We start from the raw sequence: 27,675 nt of genomic DNA on the forward strand, positions 1-27,675 counted from the left end.
TGTGGTTTTTACAGCTTAAGGTATCAAAGCAGTTTCCGAGGAGGAAACATTTTGTTGCCTCAGCTAAACTCCTCTGGTTGCCAGCAGCCATTTCAGATGGAAATAGATCTAATAAGAGAGCTCTTTTGCATGTGGCAAGTTGACGGCTCCGCTCCAGCAAGACGGGAAAGTAAATAGCAAATCAATCTGCATTTGCATCTCACTCCTTAAGCCTCTTCCTTATTTCCTTACAGCAAGATAAGAAGTGACTTATTTTATGCTAAGGAACATTTTATTTTCTGTTCCTTTAATCCCTTGGGCAAGAAATGTAATGGATGTCAGTCAAGTTACTGCTGCCAATCGCAGTGATAAGTTGTTCTTTTTTTTTTAAAAAAAAGAAAGCCTTGTTAATAGTTACAAAGAAATAGCTCAGAGTTTGCTTTGAGGCAAATCTGTGAACAGGCTGGGTTTCCCAGCTTTTAATCCAACACCTTAACCAATTCACCATGGTAGCTGTCCTTGATTTGTAGAAGGGACAAACTAGATCAATGGAGGCAGAGATGTGGGGGAGGGAGGGAAATGGTACCTGAGGCAACACCTGCTCTCCCACCGCCCCCCCCACCCCACTTACCTTAACAGACAGGAGCCTGCCACAGGTCACCCCTAGGCCTGGCCCTGCCAGGCTGCTCTACATATGAAGGAGCCGCCTGGTAGGGCAGGGCTGAGGGGAGGGGTGTGGGGGTGATTGAATCTCCACCCCCACGTGACCAGCTGGCATGTGCCTTGGGACATGGACCCCCACATGTCCTGGTGAGTGCCCCGTCTCTGAATGGAGGGATTTTTAAGTTGAAAATGCGAGGCTCCATGAATATGTAGCTAGAAGTTTGATTTATTTCGCATCTGAGCCCAAGAAGTTGGCAAGACAGCAGGTAACACTACCCTGATTAAGGATTCCGACATATATGATAGATGCAGAATGCAGAAATTGCATGGAACTTTGAGAACAAATGCAGTGAGACAGCCTGGTAGAAGAGTTTGGATTTATATCCCCCCTTTCTCTCCTGCAGGAGACTCAAAGGGGCTTACAATCTCCTTGCCCTTCCCCCCTCACAACAAACCCCCTGTGAGGTAGGTGGGGCTGAGAGAGCTCCGTAGAGCTGTGACTAGCCCAAGGTCACCCAGCTGGCATGTGTGGGAGTGCACAGGCTAATCTGAATTCCCCAGATAAGCCTCCACAGCTCAGGCGGCAGAGTTGGGAATCAAACCTGGTTCCTCCAGATTAGATACATGAGCTCTTAACCTCCTACGCCACTGCTGGTACACATCTGCATGCTCTTTGAGTGTGCCTGTAAAATCCTGCTTCCCTTTAAGGATACCCTTGAAAGAAACAAAGCAAGGATTGACTTATTTCCTCTGTTCCCTTTGGTCTGGTGGATAAGTAAGCAGGGAATAGTGAGGGGGAATGGATTGTGAGCTTCTTCCGTCCATGTTCTTTGGTTTGTTTATGTTCCTCATTTAAAGGAGCACCAAGGAAAAAAAGGCAGGCGGGCTTGCAGAGTGATTTTGTTTTTCATTTGGTCCCTGCGGTGGATCCCTCATTTTCTCATTACGTGGGCCTGTAGCTCTTGTTTGTTTCAATGATACAGCACGCTTCTATTATTGATCAGCAACTGCCTAATTAATTCATAAGCAAGACAATTGGCAGCTGTGTAGAAAACGTCCCTGTTTTTCTGTTGCTGGTTGTTTGTTAGGGGAGGAGGTAGAAAAGAAAAACATGGCATGAAATGGATGGGTTATTGAACGAACCCATCCTCGTCCCTTGCCTTCTGGGACAGAATGATGTTCTAAATACTAGCAGTTCAGGTATAGGGGTAAACCAATTGTTGCCAAGTATTGTCGAAGGCTTTCACGGCCGGAACCACTGGGGTGCTGTGTGGTTTCCGGGCTGTATGGCCGTGTTCTAGTAGCATTCTCTCCTGACGTTTCACCTGCATCTGTGGCTGGCATCTTCAGAGGATCAGACCCTCTCAAGATGCCAGCCACAGATGCAGGCGAAACGTCAGGAGAGAATGCTGCTAGAACACGGCCATACAGCCCGGAAACCACACAGCACCTCAGTGTTGCCAAGTACTTAGGCTGCTTCTATTTATCTCCCATGGGGTGTGGCTATCATGGCTGCTGTGCAGCTTCCTGCCCCTTTTCTTGTTCCTTCCTTCACATCTGTACCATAATGCTATAATGGCCCTGTCAAGATTTGGAAGGAAGAGTGTGCGTTTTGTATCGTCAAGGGCTTTCAAGGCCAGAATCAATTGGCGTTTTCTGTGTCAGGGAGAGAAACACATCTTACCGTGACATGCCTCTGAAGATGCTAGCACAGATGTGGGTTAAGTGGAAGCAGCAAAAACTACCAGATCACAATCACACAGCCTTTGTGACGCTCTTTCTGAAGGGATTAAGAACATAAGAACATAAGAACAAGCCAGCTGGATCAGACCACAGTCCATCTAGTCCAGCTCTCTGCTACTCGCAGTGGCCCACCAGGTGCCTTTGGGAGCTCACTTGCTCCCAAAGAGAACACAAGAGAACACAATACCCCTGCCCTGAAGAGTGTTCCCATCTCCAGCTCTGGACCATACATGACTGTATGGACAATGGATTTGTTGATATGCTTGACTGCCCAGTGTTGTCCTAACCCAATACTTCTTCCTCTGACTGGTACCTTTAATGACTACCTCATCTGCATTGTCATTGTTCTTTAGCTGTCCAGCTGTAATTTTTAGCTGTAATTTCATCAGCTACCTCCCCCCTTGCAGACACTCTCGAACTTGGAATATCAAGATGATGCCTCCACCTATTAGGTTAATGACCCAACCATTAAGATTGATGACTGCCCCTTGTCTTTCCCCAGAAAGGCAGGACTCCTCTTTGCCCTGGAAAATTAAGGGTCACTCTGTGTAACCCTGAGATCAAAACCCTGATGTCTTTTTGTCTGTTTTCAATCAGTCACACAGCAGTACAAATGAAAACCAACCACAGGAAATAACATTTGACTGTAATTGCTCTCTTGTTTTCATTTTCCACTCTCCTTGTATATCACAATGTTGTCTTTCTCTTTATAAGAAGCTTCCTTGCCCAGTAGTTCTTCAATATCTCTGGCCACCTCTCTGTCTGTGATACTGTTGCATAATGCATTATTCTTCTACCAGAACTAAATGCAGGTCACTCAGTTATGTTCATCAGATCATTCCACTCCAAGATCAGGTGACTGTAACCCTTACTCCTCCATTTACTCATCTATTCCAGATCTATCCCCCCAGAACTGCTTATATCTTAGGACTGTGTGTCTGTTCTGCTGTTTTGATTATTGTGTGCTTGTGTACCCCCATCATTTCTTAATTAAAAATTGTTAAACTTTATTCACTCTCCTGTGGATTTTCTTGCAAAAGCTGACTTCCGTAAAATGTAGGCGAATGAGGTCTTGAACTTGCCCAACCTTTTGCTGAGCCAAAAATCGGCTCTTGCTAATTCCTCACTCTAAAAGGGAGAGGCCGTTTCTGAATGGCAGCAGAAATGGCTGGCCACCAGCATAATTTATGCCGATGGAGTCTCAGGACTGATCACATGGTCCCGAGCGGGTGGTCCCGAAGCCGCCACAGGAGCAGCTCCTGGAGCCACCTCCAGAGCTTTGCAGGGAGCAAAGGTAGGTAAAGAAAACAAATCGGAAACGCCTAAAAGTGGTGTACTAACACCAGTGCGCTTCGCATGGCGCAGGTGGGAACACACTGCTTTCCAAAAAACTTTCTCATTGAGCGAGTTTTGAAAGCAGCATTTTTCCACTTTTGGGTGTGTGTGTGAGCACGGCACAGCAGCACCAGTGTTTTATCATCCCTAGAGTGCTGTTTTTGGCCCATGCAGGAATGGCCAGTTACCACTTCAGGTAACACCACCATTCTTCAATTGTTGGAATAGCATCCCATACGTAAGTCCTAACAAAAAAACTTCTGATCTCATTTGTATGTCCATTTTAAAAATCTTTTGGATTGTTGAATGTATTCACGTTCATCATTTGTACATAATTCTACCTCAAATTCCATCTTTGCGTCATCAAAACCCTGATGTCTTTTTTGTCTGTTTTCAATCAGTCACACAGCTGTACATATAAAAACCAACCACAGGAAATAACATTTGACTGTAATTGCTCTCTTGTTTTCATTTTCCACTCTCCTTGTATATCACAACGTTGTCATTTTATATCACAATCTATAATCCATTTGTATTCAAAGCAAAGCTCATTTCACATCTATACAATGCATCATGTGGTGAAAGCCACCTCTATGTTTTCTGACAGAATCTGAGTTTAAATTTATCCCATATCCTCTGAATGGTATGTCTAACATAATGATTATGAATGTCCTTATTGACTTGAGCTTTGTCATACCAGAAATAATCATAGGGCCATATAAACCCATGGCCAGGCCCCGGGCTTTCAGGTACTTTTAATCTTTCACCCTGCTACAGCTGACGTAGTATGGTATGTACTGGACTGCTGTGTATAACCCTATACAGAGGTGGGATCCAGCAGGTTCTCACAGGTTCCCGAGAGTAGGTTACTAATTATTTGTGTGTGCCGAGAGGGGGTTACTAATTGGTGATTTTGCCACATGATTTTTGCCTTAGTCACGCCCCTCCTCTCAGCAGTAGCTCGCAGAACTTGAAGCAGTCTAGCAGGAGGTGCACCGGCGTGCGTGCATTCGTTTCCTGCCCAAGGACCGGCGCAGCGGCTGTGTCCTTGCCACAGCCCCACCCAGGAATGCCCCACCCACGGAATGCCCAGCTACGCCCCCGTGCAAAATGTCTTTAAGTCGCAACTGACTTATGGTGAACTCAGCAAAGGTCTTTCAAAGCAAATGAGAAGCAGGGTTGGTTCATGATTGTTTTCCCCTGTAGAGTCTTCCATGGTAGTCCCTCTTCTAAGAAATGAACCTACCTAGCTTTCATGAACTGACAAGATTGGGCTGTATCACGCTCCCTTCCATCCAATAGATTTTTTACATATGTAAGTACTATCAAGTTTCCACTGACCTATGACAACCCCAGCAAAGGGTTTCTAAACAAGTGAGAAGCAGAGGTGGTTCACTATTGTTTTCCACTGTAGTGTCTTTGGCGGTCTCCCTTCCAAGTATTGACCCTTAGGCCCTTTCTGCATGGGCCATAAACAGCGCCCTGGGGATGGCAAAAACACCGTCCCCAGGGAGCTGCATTACGCCAGTGTAGCTGCTCTGCGCATGATCGTGCCGCCCTTATACGCCTCCTGGTGAAGCCACCATTTTCGACGACCTCGCTTCCCCAGCCGAGGGAGTTCTGCGGAAAACGGCTGACTTCCAGCGGCTGCTGTCTTGCGAACGCCCGACTAGCCCACCATGGCCGTGCGGAAACGGCCTTAGCTTCCAAGAACTGATGAGATTAGACTGTCCCATGCTGCCTTCCATCCAATAGAGAGATTACATACATAACTGCGGTCAAGTCACCATCAACTTATGACAATGCAGTCAAAGCTTTTTCTAAACAAGAAGCAGAGGTGGTTTGCCACTGTATTCCTCTGTTGAGTTTTCTTTGGCAGTCTCCCTTTCAAGTACTGAATCTGCTCGACTTCCAAGATCTGACAAGAACAGGCTATGCCTTGCCACCTTCCCTCCCGTTGGCACATGGTAGATCTCCAAGGGGCTTTCCCCACTACAGAAGGGAGCTAAGGTCGACTCAGTTCCCACAGCAACTGCGTTGGCCCCCTGGAACCAAGCTAAGTGGGCGGGATCATCTTGGTGCCTGTTTCACTCCTCAATCGTGATTGGAGCTTGTGCTATGGCGGGAAATGGGAACATTCTTTTTTTAAAAAAGTTTTTACAGTTTACAGTTACATGCGCTATCTGCCCGCCACAACTCTCCCGTTCTGCGCATGCCACAAAAGCGGCTCGTGATTGGTTGAACGGATGAGGTGTCATTTTGATGCTTCCCCACTTCGAAGTGGTATCGACCTTGTTCCGGCAGAAAAGTGTAGTTCATAACTGCGCGACAAAGGATATGTCGCCAGTTCCCTAAAGAGGGGACTGAGGAACAAAACAATGTTGAGCTTCGGTGGCAGTAGAAGAAGGAGTTCACACTGGGGAGGCTAACCTAGGTAGAAACCAGTTCAGCTCTGTCAGTGGGGAAAGCCCTCAAGACAGGGGTTGCGGAACTGAAGAAGTAGCTTGCTTTGAATGAAAAAAGAATGGGCAAGCGCAAAAAGACTGGGGCATCAGAGAAGGTTTAGCTAACAAGAGGGTGGTAGGTCAAGGCAGAGGGATATCAGGCAGGGAAAGAAGTAAACAGGTGGTGTGGGGGTGATAATGGAAAGTTCAGACATGATAATGAAAAGTTAAAGAGAAAGCTGATGAAACAGCTAGAAGCAATTATTTTTCAGTGGAGTACAATGTGGGCACTCTGAACTAACAGTTCACAGGATAATCATGCAGATAGATTATTTCCACTGTATTGAGCTGCTGTTAAGCAGAAAAGAGCCATGAGTTATTGAAGATTCTTTCAATCTTTACTCTAATGGGAGAGGAGGGAAGAAAATAGAGGAAGCGCCTCCCTCTTGATTCTCCGGGAGTTCCTTAGTGGTTTTCAACTCTAAAGAGGATTCAGAGTAAGAAACACCATGCTTTGGTGGCTCCACATTTCAGAAGACGACGCTGGAGGACATCTACTGAGCTCCATGGTCCATCTGTTTTGGGGCTGAATTCATAATGCCCATCCTTTATTGGAGATAGTTTCAGAGGGTAGCTGTGTTGGTCTGCAGTGGAACAACTAGATTGGAGTATCATAGCACATTAGAGATCAAGAGAATTTTTGGTGTATAAGCCTCAAAACTCCATTTATAACCTTCCTAATGCTGCGACCCTTTAATACAGTTCCTCATGTTGTGGTGACCCCCAGCCCTAACATTTATCCATTTTACAGATGGAGAACACTGATGCAGAGAGTCTTAGGCGACCCCTGTGAAAGGGTCGTTCGACCCCCAAAGGGGGTTTCTTTTATGCATTGTTCCTAATATCACTTGAATTTAAATTCAAAAATTTAGCAGCAGTGGTGTAGGAGGTTAAGAGCTCATGTATCTAATCTGGAGGAACCGGGTTTGATTCCCAGCTCTGCCGCCTGAGCTGTGGAGGCTTATCTGGGGAATTCAGATTAGCCTGTACACCCCTACACACGCCAGTTGGGTGACCTTGGGCTAGTCACAGCTTCTCGGAGCTCTCTCAGCCCCGCCCACCTCACAGGGTGTTTGTTGTGAGGGGGGAAGGGCAAGGAGATTGTAAGCCCCTTTGAGTCTCCTGCAAGAGAGAAAGGGGGATATAAATCCAAACTCTCTTCTTCAAACTCTTGTCAAATCAGCATCTTTATGGGTGTCAAGGCTATAAATCAAATTTCAAACAGCTCAACATTACGTGCTTCTGACATCTCAATTTTGCTTCAGAGGAATGTCAGACTGTAAACAGCTTTTGATTAGATCCAGGGGCTGAAATAGTCTGCAGAAAGCAGAGCTTAATCATTTTGTTGATTAAAAAGTGCAAGGCAAAGCACTTATTAGATGGCAAGAGATGTTCACATTTTAAAGTATCCTTCACAAAATCTTTCAAATGAATTTTACTTCCTGGGGGACCCTGATGGTTGTTCAACTGACTGAAAAAGCTCAATTTCTTCTCTGCTTTTCCAGGAGCCTGATTTTTTAAAAGAATATCTCAACTGAACCGCCTCACTTCCTGTCGTGATGACCTTTAAATACGTTATTTCACGTTTCCATGAAAGCTGACCTTTTTCATTCTTTCCTCTGTTTTATTTGTTTATTTAGACAAATCTGCATGCTGGCTGGCCAGAGACCTGCTCAAAGGCAGCTCACAAACAACGATACAATCAGATTATTGAAACACCCACATAAGAATAGTCAAAAGTACAAGATGTCACAAAGTCATATAAAACAATACTCAGCAGCACATAATGATAGTCGTGGAAAATGACAAGCAGGCTAAATAAAAGTTTAAAGCCTGAGTAAAAAAGATAAGTTTTTAACCAGGTCCCTGAAGGATGCTCTTGATAACCATGTAAACCTCAAAGATGGATGCTTTGTAAAAATGAGGGGCCACCACTGAAAAAGTCCTACATATGGTAGCCACCTGACTCCTACTCTACATGTGAGGGCACAGCAGTGGCGTAGTGCCAAGGGGTTGTGGGGAAGCATGACACACCGGGCACGAACCAGTGCAGGGGCATGGCGGGGGTGTTGCGGGGCCTTCCAGGGTGTGGTGGGGCAGGCGGGGTTGTTCCAGGACATGGTGGAGGTGGGGGGCATTCCAGGGCATGGCAGGGGTGGGCGGGGGCATGGCAGGGGTGCAGGTCACACGTGTGCCCCGGGCACAGTTCCCCCTCGCTTCAGCTCTGGGGCACAGAGAGCAGGGTTTTGGAAGAAGATCTTATCTGGCGGTCCAGATGGGAGGAGTGGTCCTTCTGCAAGTATCCTGTTGTTACCAGACAGACCTGTGGTAGGATGGGAGAGATATTATTAGGAAACAGTGCTCTACCCCTCTCTTATAAAGGTGCCTTGGCAAATACAGGATAAGTTGAATCCCCTAAGTCTGTACTGCGGTGCCTATTAAAAAGGAACCTGCCTGGGCAAATCCTCTAGTCTCCCATTGGAATGTGTGAGAACCACTGCTCTAGAGGAGAGACTTTTAAGCTAAACTACACATAGGTGAATTTGGACATTATCGTCCAACTCTGCCAATCTGTGCCAAAATTCCCCTTTTCTTTACAGTGTGCTTTTCATTTGCCTGTGACAGAGTTTTATCACACCAGGCTCCTCCCTTTTCCCACTACAACCAATGAATGTTGTTCCCCAGGGCCTGTAAGACAGAGGCCCCTTCCACACAGCAAAAGTACAGCAGGTTGCAGTCGGGATAAAGCAACCCGCTTCCCAGTCAATGTATTTGCATGCCTCCATGCAGACAGCGAATGGAGCCCACGAAAGCAATGCAGGTTGCCGTCGTGCCTTCGCATGGAAGCACATTAAAAAACAATACTACCTCCCACGGATGCGTGGCTACAGAGGCATGTATGACGGGATCCCCACAGCCGTGCCGATGGGCATTAGGACCCTGTGCACCTGTGGGGCTATGCAGATGCCAGGTGGGGAAGAAAAGGCAAATGAAATGCAGCCGCATTACAAACGCCTCCGTGCCCGGCTGTTCACTTCAGAAGTAGTTGCAAACTGAGTTTAAACGAAAGAATCGTGGATTGTAAGGCTGAACACGCTCAAACAAAGCAGCTTTAAAAAGAAGAATGTTATTGATTTAAGTTGCCCTAGGTCCGTGGTGGCGAACCTTTGGCACTCCAGATGTTATGGACTACAATTCCCATCAGCCCCTGACAATTGGCCATGCTGGCAAGGGCTGATGGGAATTGTAGTCCATCACATCTGGAGTGGCAAAGGTTCACCACCACTGCCCTGGGTACAAGGTGCTGGAACTGAGGATTCGTGTCCTCAGTTCCAGTATTTAAACTATTTACAACATCAGCTTTTCCCCTCCTCCCAGCTCCTGGTCTCCCATTGGTTCTGATGCTCTGGTGGAATGTAGCTTCTCAGTTTGTTTTCCCGCACTTTTTGGAAAAAGGCGGGAACCGGTGCATGTTGGGAGTTGCAGTCCTCACAGTGGATAGTGTGATTCTTGAAAAAAAAGTATCTCAGGTTGGGGAAACATGGAGATTGGATTAAGCATTTAGAAGCAGGATCCGTCGCAGAAAGCCCCGCATGGGTTTTATACCATGGTTAGCCTGTGGCGTAGGAGGCGTAGGAGGTTAAGAGCTCGTGTATCTAATCTGGAGGAACCAGGTTTGATTCCCAGCTCTGCCGCCTGAGTTGTGGAGGCTGATCTGGGGAATTCAGATTAGCCTGTGCACTCCCACACACGCCAGCTGGGTGACCTGGGTGAGAGCTCTCTCAGCCCCACTTACCTCACAGGGTGTTTGTTGTGAGGGGGGAAGGGCAAGGAGATTGTAAGCCCCTTTGAGTCTCCTACAGGAGAGAAAGGGGGGAATATAAATCAAAACTCTTCTTCTTCTTCTTTATTGGCCCATGCGGAAGGGGCCAGAGATAGTCCACTGAGCATTTGGTTGAGGCCTTCCATTTGTCCATGATCCATCTGTAATCTGGCTACCCCTGCCTGACACATCCCCAACTGGTGCATTGCCACGTAGCACCCTCCTCCTCTTTCCCCTCACGATAAACAGAAATCGAACTATGTCAAGAGGAGGGATGGATTGATTGATGGATTGATTCTGAGACTGGGATTTTATTAATTCTCAGGCTGGAATTTAGGCTAGGATTCTTAGGCGCTATCATAAAAGCTAGGTTATAGATGTTAGATCTGGTTTTAATGTTATCTGTTCTTGATATAGTTAATATATAAAGTCTATAGATGATATAGACAAGTGTTTCCCAACCTTGTTCAGGTCAGGGTACCCTTGACCTCACTCTTCATATCTCACAGTACCCCTGCCGCCACCCTCCATCTTCCCCTCCCATTGCCCCTGATTGCCACATCCCTCACCTTCCTCTCCCAGGGTGAAGGGAAGCACTGGGGGTGGGGGTGGCTGCTGACCTTGTGGCAGGCCCTGCCCCATGGGCCAGCTCCATGTCCTTGCTGGTGCCGGTGGGAGACACCACAAAAATGAGGGGGGGCGGTAGTGTTGCCGCGGTACCCCTGGGACATGCTCACGGCACCCCCAGGGTACCACGGAACCCTGGTTGAGAATGGCTGATATAGACCCTTAATTGGCATAAAACAATATACAAAAAGAAGTAAACCAACTAAAATAGAAATTCTAACATTATATTCTTGCATCCTCATGGCCATCAAATGAAACATGGTGACTGCACAAATTGTGAGAGAGCCCTGGTCAGTTAATTAATGATATGGAGCAGGGTTGGGCAAACATGACAGCAGGGGCAGAGCATGGGTAAACTGTGCCTGGGGTGCGTGTGCACCCTGCACCCCTGCTGTGGCGGCACCCGCCCCCCCACCCTGCCTCGGAATGCCCCCACCATGTCCCCTCCACGGCCTGACCACGCCTCCATTGCGCCACTGCCCAGGGCATCATGCACCCCTGCCTCCATGGGCATTACGCCACTGCATGACACATTTCACTCAGTGAACATTATTTACATTACATGAGTAAAGAGAAGAAGGTAACATAGGAAGCCCATCTAGTATTGTCAGACTCCAGGAGGGGCCTTGTCAGAGTCCTGAGTTCCATATATCGTTCCCTGTAATAGTTATGTGCATGTGCCCTCGCATATGTTTTTAATTGCTGCTCTTCCTCTGGTTAGGACCAGTCTCCTGACTGGAGATTGGTTAGCTTAAGGCTAACTGGGTAATATGGCTATGGCACAGCTGCAGAAGTCCAAGGTTCCGTTGCTAGGCAAAGTGATGAGGGCGATCTTCCCCGTAGACACAGTTAAGCTTAGGGCTGAGCGTTCTCACCAGATGGGAGCTGGGAAGCAAGGCTGATAAAACACTAATGAGTTTTCGGGCTCTTCAGAACTGGCTTGAGACACTTTTGGCTCATGCTAGTGTAACCCCCATGCTCAGAATGGAGTTTGACCCCAGAAAGGGGTGGAGACCCCAAAAGCAGGAGTGAGGCTGCAGAGCTCAGTGCGTAGTTTAGGAGGAGACAAGGCTACCAGACTGGGACCTTGATTGGTGGTATAAGCGCCGCTTAACACCTTGTTAAAGGTATTAAACTTGCAATGTTGTTTGGGAACTACTGGGAAGCTGTAGTTGTTTATTTTTTGCTATGTTGCTAAAATGTTGGAGTTTATTTGTTTCAGGGTTCTTTTTGTGGTTGTAATGGGTGAGAGTTCTCCTGGAAACCTTCATCATGTTGAATCCTGTTCATCAAGCCCTTGGAGTCTTCAGGAGCCAACCCACTTGCAAAGAAGAATTGGACTTGGCAATATCAGTATGTAAATATAAGGACTTGAAAATGCAACTTAACAGGAATGTAATGTGTTAAATGTTAAAAGTGCTATTTGTTAAGAAAGCAAACCATTTTATTTTAAATTTAGTTTCTTTGCAACTCCTTCCAAGTACTGCCCCACAGAACGCACAAGCTGAGGTTACACTTGGTTAGATTTATGATTTGTCTTTGCATTGCCATGCTCTAGGCCACTCACAACATACCCTCCCCTAGATCAGCTGCAAAAAAAATCAGTGCCAGATTACAGCAAACATACATATCAGGTGCAGTCAGCAGGAGACATGAAAATGAGATTTTGCCTTTTCCTGCCGATACTCAGGACACTTCCACATGCTTGACTTACTCCTGATTTTTTGGCAGTTGATCCACAAGGAATATAATTGGTTTGGGCATGGTTCTTCTGCAGGCCTGCCCTCCTTGTGCATATTCACAGTTGTGGGGTCAGATTGTTTTCTTCCACACATGCCTTAAATAATCAGGATTTTCAAAAAAAGGGGAGGGGGAACTGTTGTCAATGGTGGTGTCACTGTGGGCATCCTCTCCTTCAGAGGTGGGATCCAGCAGGTTCTCACAGGTTCCCGAGAGTAGGTTACTAATTATTTGTGTGTGCCGAGAGGGGGTTACTAATTGGTGATTCTGCCACGTGATTTTTGCCTTAGTTACGCCCCTCCTCTCAGCAGTAGTGCGCAGAACTTGAAGCAGTCTAGCAGGAGGTGCACCGGCGTGTGTGGCAGCCTGCGCCTGCGTGCATTCGTTTCCCGGCCAAGGACTGGCGCAGCGGCTGCATCCTTGCCACAGCCCCGGCCAGGAATGCCCCGCCCCTGGAATGCCCGGCCACGCCCCCGTCATGCCCCACCCAGCCCCATTGGCGCTATACCACAGTTTGAATCCCACCACCATGGGAACCTGTTACTAAAATTTTTGGATCCCACCACTGCTCTCCTTCCTAAATAAAGGCACTACAATATTGATATATAAAATCAAATGTTATTAACAATAGGCTTATCAGGTTCTTTGAATTCCCAGAATTCATTCATTTTAAAAGTAAGTCTCTATCCTCTACCCTCGAAGAAGGATGCCTTTTCCCTTTTATCTCCATAAGGCTAGAGACTCTTTTTTTAAAAAAAAATTGGGAAGTAGAAGGCTGGCTTTTTTCCCTCAGCCTCTCTCGATGCTGCTAACAGTGGATAATGATCTGTTCATGCAGCTGGATAATCTTATCTGCTTCCTCTGATGGATTTGACAGAGGAGACATTAGTGTGTCCTCGGCAAAATTCCTTCTGTGTAGATTTATTTATTTACTTTTCTCCCAACACTAGTCTTGTGCTCAAGGCAGATAATAAACAGGGTGGTCCCTAACATAAGAACAAGCCTGCTGGATCAGACCAGGGTCCATCTAGTCCAGCACTCTGCTACTCGCAGTGGCCTACCAGGTGCCTTTGGGAGCTCACATGAAGGATGTGAAAGCAATGGCCTTCTGCTGCTGCTGCTCCCAAGCACCTGGTTTGCTAAGGCATTTGCCATCTCAGATCAAGGAGGATCAAGATTGGTAGCCATAGATTGACTTCTCCCCCATAAATCTGCCCAAGCCCTTTTTAAAGCTATCCAGGTTAGTGGCCATCACCACCTCCTGCGGCAGCATATTTCATATCAGTATGGTCTGCAGCAAGAAATAGGGTGTTGTTGTTTACTTTGAGGTCACATGAACACATGAAGTTCCTTTATGCTGAATCAGACCCTTGGTCTATCAAGGACAGTATTGTCTACTCAGGCTGGCAGCAGCAGCTCTCCAGGTCTCAGGCAGAGAAAGGTCTTCCACGGCACTTAGTACCAGATCCTTTTTAAAATGGAGGTGGCAGGGATGGAGGCCAAGCAGAATCTAACCCTTGGTCCATCAAGGACAGTATTGTCCTTGCAGGCTGGTATCAGCTTTCCAGGGTCTCGGGCAGAAAAAAGGTCTTTCATATCACTTGGTATCTGATGCTGAGGATTGGACCTGGGATCTTCTGTAGGCCAAGCAGAATCAAAGCATTGTCTCATCAGGGTCAGCAGCAAGAAAGAGGGGGTTGTTTACTTTGAGGTCACATGAACCCATGAAGTTTCTTGGTCTATCAAGGTCAGTATTGTCTACTCAGGCTGGCAGCAGCTCTCCAGGTCTCAGGCAGAGAAAGGTATTTCATATCACCTGGTATCTGATGCTGAGGATTGGACTTGGGATCTTCTGCAAGCCAAGCAGAATCAAACCCTTGTCTCATCAGGGTCAGCAGCAAGAAATAGGGCGTTGTTTACTTTGAGGTCACGTGAACCCATGAAGTTCCTTGGTCTATCAAGGTCAGTATTGTCTACTCAGGCTGGCCGCAGCTCTCCAGGTCTCAGGCAGAGAAAGGTCCTATTTGAACGGAAGATGCTGGGAACTGGTTCTTGGGATCTTCTGCAGAATCAATCCCTTGGCTCATCAGGGTCAGCAGCAAGAAATAGGGGGTTGTTTACTTTGAGGTCATATGAACCCATGAAGTTCCTTGGTCTATCAAGGTCAGTATTGCCTACTCAGGCTGGCCGCAGCTCTTCAGGTCTCAGGCAGAGAAAGGTCCTATTTGAACTGAAGATGCTGGGAATTGGTTCTTGGGATCTTCTGCAGAATCAATCCCTTGGCTCATCAGGGTAAGTATTCTCTACTCAGACTGAAAGTGCTTTTCAGGATCTTGGGCAGAGGTCAGCTGCTTTGAGTCTCCATTAGCAAAAAGGTAAAGTATAAATAAAAAAAGTTCTATGTTCCAAAAGATTCTATAACTCACTTGGAAAAACGTTATTAAACCATAAATGGGTGGATATGCATCAGGAGGCATTTGGTTGGGGTGAGGGTTTGGAATCTCAAATAAGAATCTTTATCCTTGAAAGCCAAGCCATTCGAAAATGTTGATTTCTTCTAAAAGCACATTTCTTTCTAAAACGTTGCCTTGAGTTGTGTATTTTTACTGAGAGAGAGGAAAGAAAACAGAGTAATCGTAAATGGAAAATGGAAAAGAAAGGGGCACAATTACATCAAAATAAGACAGACAAGTATGAAAAAAGAAGCAGAGGGGAAAAAACCGAGTTTATATACAAGCTTTTTTTGCAGCAAGTTTTGACAAGGTGCTAAGACGTGACCGGCGGCAGAAAAAGGCTGATTTCACACTTCATCCAAACCCGCCACTGAATTCCGCACAGACTGAAAGTATGAACAGTCCCTACATTTTGGTTTATTGTACACTATGTACATACAAAGAGTGAACAGGATTGTCTCTGTCAAATGAGGTTGGCCTTTCCCTCTTTTAAAGAGGAAGAAATGAAAGCAAAAGAGGCAGAGGTGGGATCCAGCAGGTTCTCACCAGTTCCCGAGAGTGGGTTACTAGTTATTTGTGTGTACATAGAGGTGGTTACTAATTGGGTCCGCTTTTCCATCTCCACGCCCTACAAAGCCTCCCGAGAGGCTGTCACTGCCTGTACCCCCGAACATGAAGGTTCCATATAGCAATTCGCGACTAATAATGTAACTCCCGAACTGGGTTAATGATAGCCCTTTCAGGTTACTGCAATTCATGGATTCTCTCAGCCTTTACATTCGTACCTTACACTATCTCACCAGTCTCTATCAAAGAACCTCAGTGTGTTTCACCATTGCTGTGTTCAGAGTTGTGAGTTGGGGCATTTTCTATAATGTGATGATGATTTAGAAATGACCTGGTGCAAAAAAAACCTTTGGGGGTCGTGGTGGGGTGGCTGCCCATGGGGGGGGCATCCAACTCAGGTTTTGCCCAGGGCTCAGGTTTGCCTAGGTACGCCTCTGCCCCCTTTGCTGAGGGGGGGAGGCTGGCGAGGGAACCTGTTACTAAAATTTTTGGATCCCGCCACGGAAAAGAGAGCCAAAAGCCAATGAAACCCCGAACTCCATAGATATTATAATGTTTCCTTTTGGCTGGCATACGTACGGTGTAGCCCATTGGAGCTTCTCATCAGTAGTGAAGCTTTTGGACCTTCCCATGCCTCCAGGAAGTCTTTTCAGGGGTGGCAGCAAGCTGGAGCACCACACCTGGGTGCCCGGTTCATGGATGGGACTGACCATTCTGCAGAAAGTATTGGGCAGAGTTAGTCCATGGCAGGGGTTCCTGCCATGGATAAAATATTTTTTTTAAGGTTTATTGAGTACAACCTATACTCAACAAATAAGATAACAGGAAAAAAATAGCTAAAGGTGAAAACAACAGCATAAAAGCAAACAGCAAACAAAGAGCAAGACGAAAAGTATTGCTGACAAAACCGGCTGGCAGAGTTTAACAGCTATGCTCAGACCAGTAGAGAGTAATAGGAATAAAAGGAAAGATAGATACAGAGTGAGAGTGCTGAAAGGCAATTATACGAATTTACTGGTCAGGTGGCATAAACAGACGAATCATACTCTCACATTAATTAGCAAAGTCAGTTTGGTGTAAAGACATTGTTGCTATCAGGTGGGAATGCTTGAAAGGGATTGTTGAAGTCCTAGTTGCAAAGGAAATAAATCTACGGCTGGGGTGTGACCCTTAGCTGACGCAGCTACTAACCAGTTGGGAGAAAATTAAAGTAACAAAGACAATTTCTCCACACCAGCCTTTTTACCTCAGAAAGCATTAAACATAAGAGAGCTTTACTTAAACTGAGAAATAGACTATATACATAAACAAAGTATCACTTATATATAGATACGATCGCAGTTCATAGTTTGGTTACAATTTCAAGCATAGTTTACAATATTAAACATTTCAATCAGAGCCTTTTTAAACAGAACACATAACATATTTCCTCAGCAACAGTCAGGGAGCAACTGTTTCCAACCGTCACCTTTAGAATGTTCGTAGAGGTCTCCCAGAATTCCCTATTGCTGCATGCAAGCAAGGCTGTAAAATCCAACAGAGACATAGTCCAGGTTTGTGCCAGCTGAAGCCTCCCAGCCCAGTTGAGCCAGCTCCACTCCACCCCATTCATGCCTCAACTGCCCCCCCCCCTTGCCCAGCATCCCATTCATCTATTCGTGGAGTCCCCCAGAGTGCAATTTCAGGGGGCACATTTGGAGGGGGGCACCCTGGTGCAATTTCAGCACTTGCCCTAGATGTCGTTTTCAGCTGGTATATCATCGTGAGAAGTGTGGTCAATAAACTGCACAGCAACCCTGCTTAGCTGTCGTGTGTGTGTGTGTGTGTGTGTGTGTGTGTGTGTGTGTGTGTGTGTGTGTGTGTGTGTGTGAAAGAGAGAGAGAGAGAACATAAAGAGTCTTGTTGCTTGTGTTCTTTCATAAAATTGTCATCTTGACATATTCTAAAATGTGTGGATCTCCAAAGCACAGCCAACATTAAAAAAGAAGAAGAGTTGGTCTACTGAAAGGAGTCTCAAAGTGACTTACCATCACTTTGCTCCCGCTACCCCCCACAACAAGCACCTTGTGAAATAGTTGAGGCTGAGAAAGTTGTGAAACAACTGTGACTAGCCCAAGGTCACCCAGGTCGATTCCGCACTTGGGTTATCGACCTAAGTTCGAGCTGCGTTCAACCTAAGTGCTCTGCACAACCACTGGGATCAATGTGGTTTTGTACCAGTTTCGCCCCATGTAACGGTCAAATTTCCTACTCCAGTTGGGAACTACTACTTTTTCAGGGAACCACGCTCAAACTCAGCTCGATTCCAGTAAAGTGCGGAATCTCTGGTGCCAGGAGTCCCCATTCAGCCAATCACAGCTGAGTGTTTCAGGCATGCGTACAGCTGGCCAATCAAAAAACGCCACCTTCGTCCCTCCATTCCTGTGGCAGGTTTTTTTATAACATGTGTGGGGATAGACAGAACATGGCCATAGAACAGTAGCCAATCGGAACGGAGCCGCAAAGAGGCACAGGATGATTCCACCCTCTGAGCTGGGATCAAGCTGGTTGCAGTGGGGAACAACAATGGCTTCGACCTAGGTCAGTACCCTTCTCAGGGAACTGGGTCGAACCTATTTTACTGGTGTGCAGAATCGCCCCCAGTCAGTTTCATGTGGAGGACTGGGGAATCAAACCTGGTTCTCCAGATTAGAGTCTGTCACTCTAACTGCTACATCCTGCTGGCAAGTTGCTCATCCCTCGTTTTACGATCACGTTCACCCAGATAGTGCTGCACACTACATGTGAAAGAGAGCTCATCCCCTTCCTTTGAGAGCTTCTCCTTTTACATCAGTCACTGTCACAGGCAGATGGCGGCTCTGAAATTCTCTTTGAACTGTTTGTCATTTCTACAAACCAGAACTCGCACTCCCCCATTCTTCAGAGAAGCTAATTATGACCTGCCAGGAGTCCATTAAGTTCCCTGATATTTAAAAAATGCTGTTTAATTTTATCTAGTCCAAGCAATCCCCTTGCATTAACAGGCAGCAAATCTCAGCAGCTGATTATTACTCTGTTGCAAATGGCTGTCATAACATTAAATTGGCAATTGCATCTCCTGCTTCTTCCCACATGTCTTAAATGTTAAACCTTATTGGGCTATAATTCTATGACTACATCATTACAAACTTGGTACTCTCTCCTTTTATGTGGATTAACTTCTGAATGCCACCCGTTCCTAATCATCGGGATAGTTTGCTGGTGTTACATCTCCATATTTCTTGTTCACATGGCTTTACCAAATACTGTCCAAGATCTGTTCTAAGTAATGATGCCAATTAGTTGTGTAGCGCCAATGGGGCAGGGTGGTGCACCCCCAAGTGCGCGGGTACAGGAGTGTGGCCTGGGCGTGGCAGGGGCGTTCCAGGGTGGGGCCTGTCAGGGGTGCAGGGCATGCGCAAGCCCCGGGCGCAGTTCTCCCTCTTTCTGCCCCTGATGTCAATTACAGGTTGGGAAATTCTTGAAGATTGCGTGAGGGGATGGAACCAGAGAAGGAGGGATTTGGGGTAGAATTGCACAGAGGACACCTTCCAAAGCAGCTATTTTCTCCAAGGGAATTAATTGCTGTCATCTGTTGTAACTGCAGGGATCTCCGGGTCTCCTCTGGAGGCTGGGACCCCTAGTTCTGAGCCATTCTCTAGATCATAGGTGTCAAACTCGCGGCCCTCCAGATATTATGGACTACAGTTCCCATCACCCCCTGCCAGCATGATGCTGGCAGGGGATGATGGGAACTGTAGTCCATAACATCTGGAGGGCCGCAAGTTTGACACCGATGCTCTAGATTAAAAAACCGCCAACATGGTGGAATGGTTAAGAGCAGCTGGACCTCAGTCTGGAGAAATGGGTTTGATACCCCACTCCACCACATGAACAGCGAACTCTTATTTGTGAACTGGATTTGTTTTGCCACTCCCACACATGAAGTCTGCTGGGTGACCTTAAGCTAGTCACAGTTCTTTCAGAACTCTACCAGCCTCATTGACCTCTAAAGGTGTCTGTTGTAGGGAGGGAAAGGGAAGGAGCTCGTAAGCTGCTTTGAGACTCCTTCTGTTTGAGAAAAGTGGGGTATAAATCCAAACTCTTCTTCAGTCGCAGAAGGCCATTGCTTTCACATCCTGCATGTGAGCTCCCAAAGGCACCTGGTGGGCCACTGCGAGTAGCAGAGAGCTGGACTAGATGGACTCTGGTCTGATCCAGCAAGCTTGTTCTTATGTCCTTATGTTCTCTTCTAAAAACCAGGGTTGCCAACTCTCATAAAGTAAATCACTGGAGATTTGGGGGTGAAGTCTGGGGAAGACAGATTTTGAGGACGGACCTCAATGGGGTATAATACCATAGAGTCTGTCCTCCAAAATAGTCACTCTCTCCAGGAAAACTGATCTCTATAGTCTGGAGGGCAATTGTAATTCCAGATCTCCAGACCCAACCCAGAGATCGAGAACTCTATTAGAAGCCATTGCAAAAACCAGCCTTTTGGGGGCCACAAATTGCAGTGCTTTCAAATGTAGATTGCCTAGAGCTCCTCTCCTCACACAACTATACTTCATGCATCTCTGAGGTATTATATCTCCCTGCATGAACCCAATACAACTTCATTCCTCTAGCCAGTTATTACTCACAGTGCTCTTTTGAAGATCTGTACTTCTCTCCTCTGTTTGGTCTGTGGCCTTTTCAGTCGTTGGACCAACTCTGTGGAACAGCTTATCGGACAAATCTCAGAGGGCATTGTCAGTGCCGACGCTCAAGAAAGCATGGAAAGCCTTTTTATTTCAGAAGTCTTTGCGTCGAGTTTTTGTGAGAGCCTGTGTGGACATCTGTGAGGCTGAAAGGATCATAGTTGTGGATCAAGTAGTGTTTTGTTGACAACATTTCCAGCCCTGAGCTGTTAAGGTTGTATTGTTCGATAGTTGGCTGGTGGCATTCTAATAGACACCTGGAACTCATGGAGAAAGGTAGGATATAAATGTCTCAATAAACAAAATATGTTGAGTTGCCAACTGTGGACTGGGAAATTATTGGAAATGTGGGGTGGAGCTGGAGATGCAGGCTGGGACAGACCTCAGTGAAGGAGCAGCAGTGGCATAGGAGGTTAGGAGCTCATGTATCTAATCTGGAGGAACCGGGTTTGATTCCCAGCTCTGCCGCCTGAGCTGTTGAGGCTTATCAGGGGAATTCAGATTAGCCTGTACACCCCTACACATGCCAGCTGGGTGACCTTGGGCTAGTCACAGCTTCTCGGAGCTCTCTCAGCCCCACCTACCTCACAGGGTGTTGGTTGTGAGGGGGGAAGGGCAAGGAGATTGTAAGCCCCTTTGAGTCTCCTGCAGGAGAGAAAGGGGGGATATAAATCCAACCTCCTCTTCCTCTTCCTCTTCCTCTTCCTCTTCCTCTTCTTCTTCTTCTTCTTCTTCTTCTTCTTCTTCTTCTTCTTCTTCTTCTTCTTCTTCTTCTTCTTCTTCTTCTTCTTCTTCTTCTTCTTCTTCTTCAGTGGGGTATAATCCACACAGTCCAACTTCCAAAACAGCCATTTTCTCCAGGCGAACTGACCTCTGTGGTCTAGAGATCAGCTGTAATTCTGTGAGATTTGCCATGAAGTTCTCAGTGCACTTATTGGATTGTCTTGTTTGGAAAGGAAAATCTGGAAGGTGAATGATAACACCACCATAATATCCAGTGACATATGGTTCCTCCATCGGTTATGAATCTGGCAGCTCAGTTTGAACATTACTTCTGCCATGAACACTGAAAGTCTTCTGAAGCCAGAAGACTAAGCCAGAGGTCTCCAAAATGGTGGTTGTGGGGGCAGTGATTCCCAGTGACACCTTTCCAGAGATTTGCCAAGCGTTAAAGGAAATGGGCAGAGCTTTAGGCCAGAAGAGCTTATCAACAACTGAAAATCTGATTGGCTGCATAGAATTTCAAAAATATTATTTTGGCAGTAGTTGCCATCACAGCACAAGGATCTTCACTATCTCTGAAGGTGTGTTTATGCAAGAGGATATTTTAAACAATATATTAATTTGAGAAGGCATCTTGTTAAACACAGGTTCTGCCCGAAATGTTGAAGAGTTAATATCAGAGTTCCGCATAACCCCACTCTCTGACATTTTGATAGTTGGATTTGCCTTCCATGGCAGCCATTTTGGCAGCCATTTTATGATTGGCTATGCCTCCCATGGCAACCATTTGTAATTCTACCCACAACCCTGGGTCAGAATTCCAAAGGTGTCCATAGCCTCAAAAACATCAATTCCAGTAAAGTGCGGAATCTCTGGTGCCAGGAGTCCCCCATTCAGCCAATCACAGCTGAGTGTTTTGGGCATGTGTTCAGCTGGCCAATCAAAAAAACGCCACCTTCGTCCCTCCATTCCTGTGGCAGTTTTTTAAATAACGTGTGTGGGGATAGACGGAACATGGCCATAGAACAGTAGCCAATCGGAACGGAGCGGCGAAGAGGCACAGGATGATTCCGCCCTCCAAGCTGGGATCAAGCTGGTTGCAGTGGGGAACAACAATGGCTTCGACCTAGGTTAGTACCCTTCTCAGGGAACTGGGTCGAACCTATTTTACTTGTGTGCGGAATCGCCCAAAGAGAGAGCTGGGGTGAGAGGCCAGAAGGACAGTTGGGATAGTAGGGAAAAAAGAGAGAGCTGGGGTAGCCTGCCAGAAAAAGAGAGAAAGAGAGAACTGGGGTAGCAAAGCAGAAAGAGAAGAGTAAGTGAAGGGGTGACAGGAGGGTGAGTGGCAGCTGAGAAGAAGGGGGAGAACAGGCAAAAAAAGTGGTCAAGAAGGGAGGAAAGACAGGAGGAGTTGGCACTCTTGGTGAGTACTGTTAACCCTCCAACAGTTATCTAGAGTCTGTTGTATTGTTGGGCTTTACTGCTTGTGGGGAAATAATCCAGATTTGTTGCAGTCACCAGAAGAAATTCATGACTGCGATGCATTGTTAATCTTTGAAATGCTAGCTATGAAATCCTGGAATCACTCATTTGTTTTTGCCAGGAGCCTGAATGATCATATCGCCAGCCCTTCTAGGCGCTTTCCCGGAGCTCAAGCTTTGCATAGCTAATAGAAAACTCTTTGAGGTCTCTTTAGAGCAGTTTGTCATTTCAACGAAACACACCTCTGGCTAGCATTTCTTCAGATTAGTTAATTGTTACCGACTGCTAAGGGCTGATTAAGGAGAATAGAAAAGAGTGCATGCTCTTAGAGTCATCATTGAATCGCATTTCGTCTCTGCCGTTGCCTTACATGAGAAGACAGGAAATCTTTGCAATTGGCTTCACGTTTCTTCATGATAAGAGTCAGGGTGGCCTTGCTCAGTAGGTTGTGGTGAGAAGTTCTTGGGGGAAAGTTTACCAAATATTGCACACGAAGTTCCATCCGAGGCACAATTACTTGGGGGTAAGTTCCACTGTACTTAGCAGAACCAACTTGTGAGGAAACATAGATCGGTCTCCATGGAGTATTCTTGAGCAAGCATATTGGGACAGAAAAATATATATATAATTTAGAACAGAAGACGAGCCCTGTTGCATCAGCCAATTGGCCATGCTGGAAGGGGCTGATGGGAATTGTAGTCCATAACATCCGGAGTGCCAAAGGTTCGCCACCACTGACCTAGGCCAACATCACATTTCACATAGTGATCAACCAGTTCCTCTGGGGAAACAATAACAGAGCATAGAGACTGATTCCCTCCCCTGATATTGCCTCCGGGCACTGGGATTCAGAGATTGACTGTCTCTGAATGTGGACAGAGGCATATCTGAGGTACATACATACATAAGCCTTTATTGGCATAGTCAGAAAGAGTTACATAAATCGAGAACAATTGCATGAACAGATGACAGATAAAAGGCCCCACGGGGAGCACAACAAATACGTTCTACTGGGAACTCTCAACTATCTCCGCAATGAAATTGGCGATCTCTTCTCAAAGACCGGGGTCCGAGTTGTTTAACCATAGAGATAACCTAGTCAGATCAGGCAGCCCAGATTGGAAGAAAAAATGTAAGTTAGTATATTTAGATTTGATGTTATCAAATCTGGTGCAGTGCAAGAGTTGATGAGTCAGGGTTTCGACCACATTAAGTTTGCAACTGCATAACCTTGCGGATTTATCTAAATTGCTGAACCTACCCTTTAATAGGGCAGAGGGCATAACGTTAAAACGCGCAATGGTGAGGGCTCTCCTTGCGCGTGGGTTCGTTAAGGTATGGAGGTAATAGGCCATACGTCTCTGCTCTGAGGTAGGTAGTCAGGGAGCAGACCCTGGGTATGACTTGAATAGGTGCCCTCGGCCATCCCTCTGAGTAGCATAGTAGTGAGGAAAAGCTGTAAGGATCCAGGTAAACTGAATTGAAGCTTGCAGGCTACTTTGCTGCTGCATGAAAAAAGATGGTTCAAGCGGAGGCAGATAGATCCACTCCGCCCCCAGCCTGGCTGTCTGCAGACCAAATTGGGATGACCACATTGCAAAGGGTGGACCATCATCTTCACCCATCCTTGTTCACCTTCTGCCTCCTTCCTCCAAAGCTAGGGTTTTTACAAGGATTGGCAAAGCATTGAGAGATCACTGGAGTTTCTGGGGTGCCAAATGCCTTCAGAGATCTATCTGATCCTTCTTGAAGTCTACCTTGATCGCTTCAAAATTAGATCTGGTGCTCACAGCAGATTAGTCTGTAGGGTGACATCAAGTGCATGACTAAATAAAACTTTAGATAGTTTGAACACTTGATTACCTTGTCTCCCTGGATCCCAGTTGCTGGTGCAATCGGATCCTGTGAGTGTTTATTTACCGGTATGTTTCATAGTAGTTTGGTAGTGAGGGGTAATTCCTAGATTGGTAGGAAGAAGAGTTGGAAGAAGAGTTGGGTTTATATCCCCTCTTTCTCTCCTGTAAGGAGACCCGAAGGGGCTTAAAAACTCCTTTCCCTTCCCCCCTCACAACAAACATCCTGTGAGGTAGGTGGGGCTGAGAGAGCTCAGAAGAACTGTGACTAGCCCAAGGTCACCCAGCTGGCGTGTGTTGGAGTGCACAGGCTAGTCTGAATTCCCCAGATAAGCCTCCACAGCTCAAGCGGCAGAGCAGGGAATCAAACCAGGTTTCTCCAGATTAGAGTACACCTGCTCTTAACCACTACGCCATTGCGTAGGAGGGGGAGAAAAAACCGGAAGAGGAATAGGGTCATTTGGAAGGAACTACTTTTAGGGAAATCAATGACCTGAGGATTTGCATGCACAGAAACCAAATGTGGGGCTTATACCATAGTAGCTAATGGAAAGAGAGGCTCAGTCAAGGGCTGTGGGGCATCATGATCCCTTAATATTTCACGTGAAGTGCAGAAGAAACTGACCAGTGTTACTTCAGCCCAAAATTGTTTCTTTCCCTAGTTGCTGTTGAGGGTGAGGAAGGGATAGATTATGGCAGCACTTTCCCTATGAGGAGAGGCTGCAGCGTTTGAGACTCTTTAGTTTGGAGAGGAGACTGCTGAGGGGGGATATGATTGAAGTCTATAAAATTATGCATGGGGTAGAAAATGTTGACTGAGAGAAATTTTTCTCTCTTTCTCACAATACTAGAACCGGGGGGCATTCATGGAAAATGCTGGGGGGAAGAATTAGGACTAATAAAAGGAAACACTTCTTCACGCAACGTGTGATGGGTGTTTGGAATATGCTGCCACAGGAGGTGGTGATGGCCACTAACCTGGATAGCTTTAAAAGGGGCTTGGACAGATTTATGGAGGAGAAGTCGATCTATGGCTACCAATCTTGATCCTCCCTGATCTGAGATTGCAAATGCCTTAACAGTCCAGGTGCTTGGGAGCAAGAGCCGCAGAAGGCCATTGCTTTCACCTCCTGCATGTGAGCTCCCCAAGGCACCTGGTCGGCCACTGCGAGTAGCAGAGAGCTGGACTAGATGGACTCTGGTCTGATCCAGCTGGCTTGTTCTTATGTTCTTATGTTCATGTTGGCAAGGATTGTGAAGTAGAAAAGCCAGTTCAACACAGTTGAGATCTCCTTATCAAGTGATAAAAATGAAATTTGAGAGGCTGTTTACTGACTTGGGAAGGACGGAACTGCAGAAGTAAGCACAGTTCCCAGGAGCAACTTGGCAAGATCACTGCAAATTCCTAGGAGTAACTTGGCAAGGTCACAGCAGTCAAGACATCCTTTTGCTCAACCACAAAAAGGCAGCATGTTCTGTATAGTTCCATAACCTACCCTAACATTTTCACTTTTCTGTTATAGATGGCAAGCTTGGGGGGCTGTAATTCCAAGGGGGAAGTTAGGGAATGGATGGACTGTCCAGTTTTCCCATCAAAGCCCTTCAAACCAGTTCCCCTTTGAAAACACATATTGTTGATTAATTGCCGTAGCTCCTTGACCAGACATTTTGGGCTGGAAAGCTGGATAAAAGTCCCATAAACTTCCAGCATGACGATCATGTTCTTATCATAATTCCTTGGGCTTTAACTAAAGAAAATAACTTCTGTTACTTGTTGATGCTGGGACTTGGCAAATTAATCAAAGGAGCAGCAGTGGCGTAGGAGGTTAAGAGCTCGTGTATCTGATCTGGAGGAACCGGGTTTGATTCCCAGCTCTGCCACCTGAGCTGTGGAGGCTTATCTGGGGAATTCAGATTAGCCTGTGCACTCCCACACACGCCAGCTGGGTGACCTTGGGCTAGTCACAGCTTCTCGGAGCTCTCTCAGCCCCACCCACCTCACAGGGTATTTGTTGTGAGGGGGGAAGGGCAAGGAGATTGTGTAAGCCCCTTTGAGTCTCCTACAAGGAGAGAAAGGGGGGATATAAATCCAAACTCTTCTTCTATTACATGCTTCTTTAGAAAGGTCAATTTGTAGGAGATGTCATCCAGTACGGTCTTCTTGGGAGCAATTTCTCTTGCGACTGACTTCCAGCTAAAAGTATCGGGGGCTGTGATTCAATTTTAATCTATGAAAATGTATTTGAATGTGGTCAAAATAAGAGGGTATCTAAAATTAAACCAAATGTTGCCCCTTCTGCTTCCAGGACATGCTAATGTGCTGAACACATAATTCACGCACTGGCCGTGCTGAATGGTACTTGGAAGAGGAAGATGCGTATTTAAAACCTTTTCAATTCGGCTGGGTGAAAATCTCCGAGATCCCTTTTGAGCCAGCAGTCACACTGCATTTCTCTTTTCACAAATTCCCTGTTTCCCCCCCCCCCCCTATCTTCGTTTGCAAGCTACTTTCCGGCAGCTTCAGGATAGTTAAGCCATTTTAAAAAATACTTTGAGGCATCTCGTGTTCAGAGTATCACGCTAAAAACTCTCTTGGCAGCAATTACATAATTTATTACGCACTTTAAAAACCCTGTCACATCTCAATGAAGCTGACCTCTCCCAGCATAATTCTGAACCAGCTGCTAACTTTGCCACTCCTGAGGAGGAAAAGATGGCGGGAAACACTTTGTGGCCCAGTGGAATTACACTGTGAAGCTGCTCTGGTATTTGCTCGAGTGTGTGGTCATGTTGCTGCTGCAGATGAGCAGATTCCCTCCAATTCATTCCGTCATTACTCTACTGTGGCTCGGTTTTTACATCTGCTTCCTGGGCGAATGCTCCAATGGTCTCCTGAGATACACAACAACACAGTAATCCAAAATAACCTCTTTAGCTGCCTTGCTCTGCTGGTCTTATTGATGGCTTTGTGGCTGCCACTGACTTCTAAGGATGTTTGCAGCTGTATCTTTTTGAGGCTGGTTTCATTTGATTTTCATTGTGCTGCTGTGTTATGAACTTTGTTTGAACAGTGGTCTAATAACACTGCAACCCTAAAACAGAGCCGAACCTTTCTCATACAGATGTAAGTTCAGTTTCATTCATTCATTCATTCATTCATTCATTCATTCATTCATTCATTCATTCATTCATTCATTCATTCATTCATTCATTATCAACTTTATATACCGCCCCTCTCCTGAAGGGCTCTGGGCAGTGTACAGCATAATTAAAACAACACTAATCGAGCATATAAACAAACACAATCACACATAATATAGGCTCCACTAAACATAACATTAAAACCCCATGAAGACAGAGTATCATACAAAAATATATTGGCGTCCAGCTTTAAAATCTTCATAAAAACCCCTCCCAGGAAAGAAAAGGAAAGGAAGTGAAGGCCCCATAGATTTTAAGGGGCCC

This window comes from Sphaerodactylus townsendi, linkage group LG02 (assembly GCF_021028975.2).
Source record: "Sphaerodactylus townsendi isolate TG3544 linkage group LG02, MPM_Stown_v2.3, whole genome shotgun sequence".
Classification (NCBI taxonomy): Eukaryota; Metazoa; Chordata; class Lepidosauria; order Squamata; family Sphaerodactylidae; genus Sphaerodactylus; species Sphaerodactylus townsendi.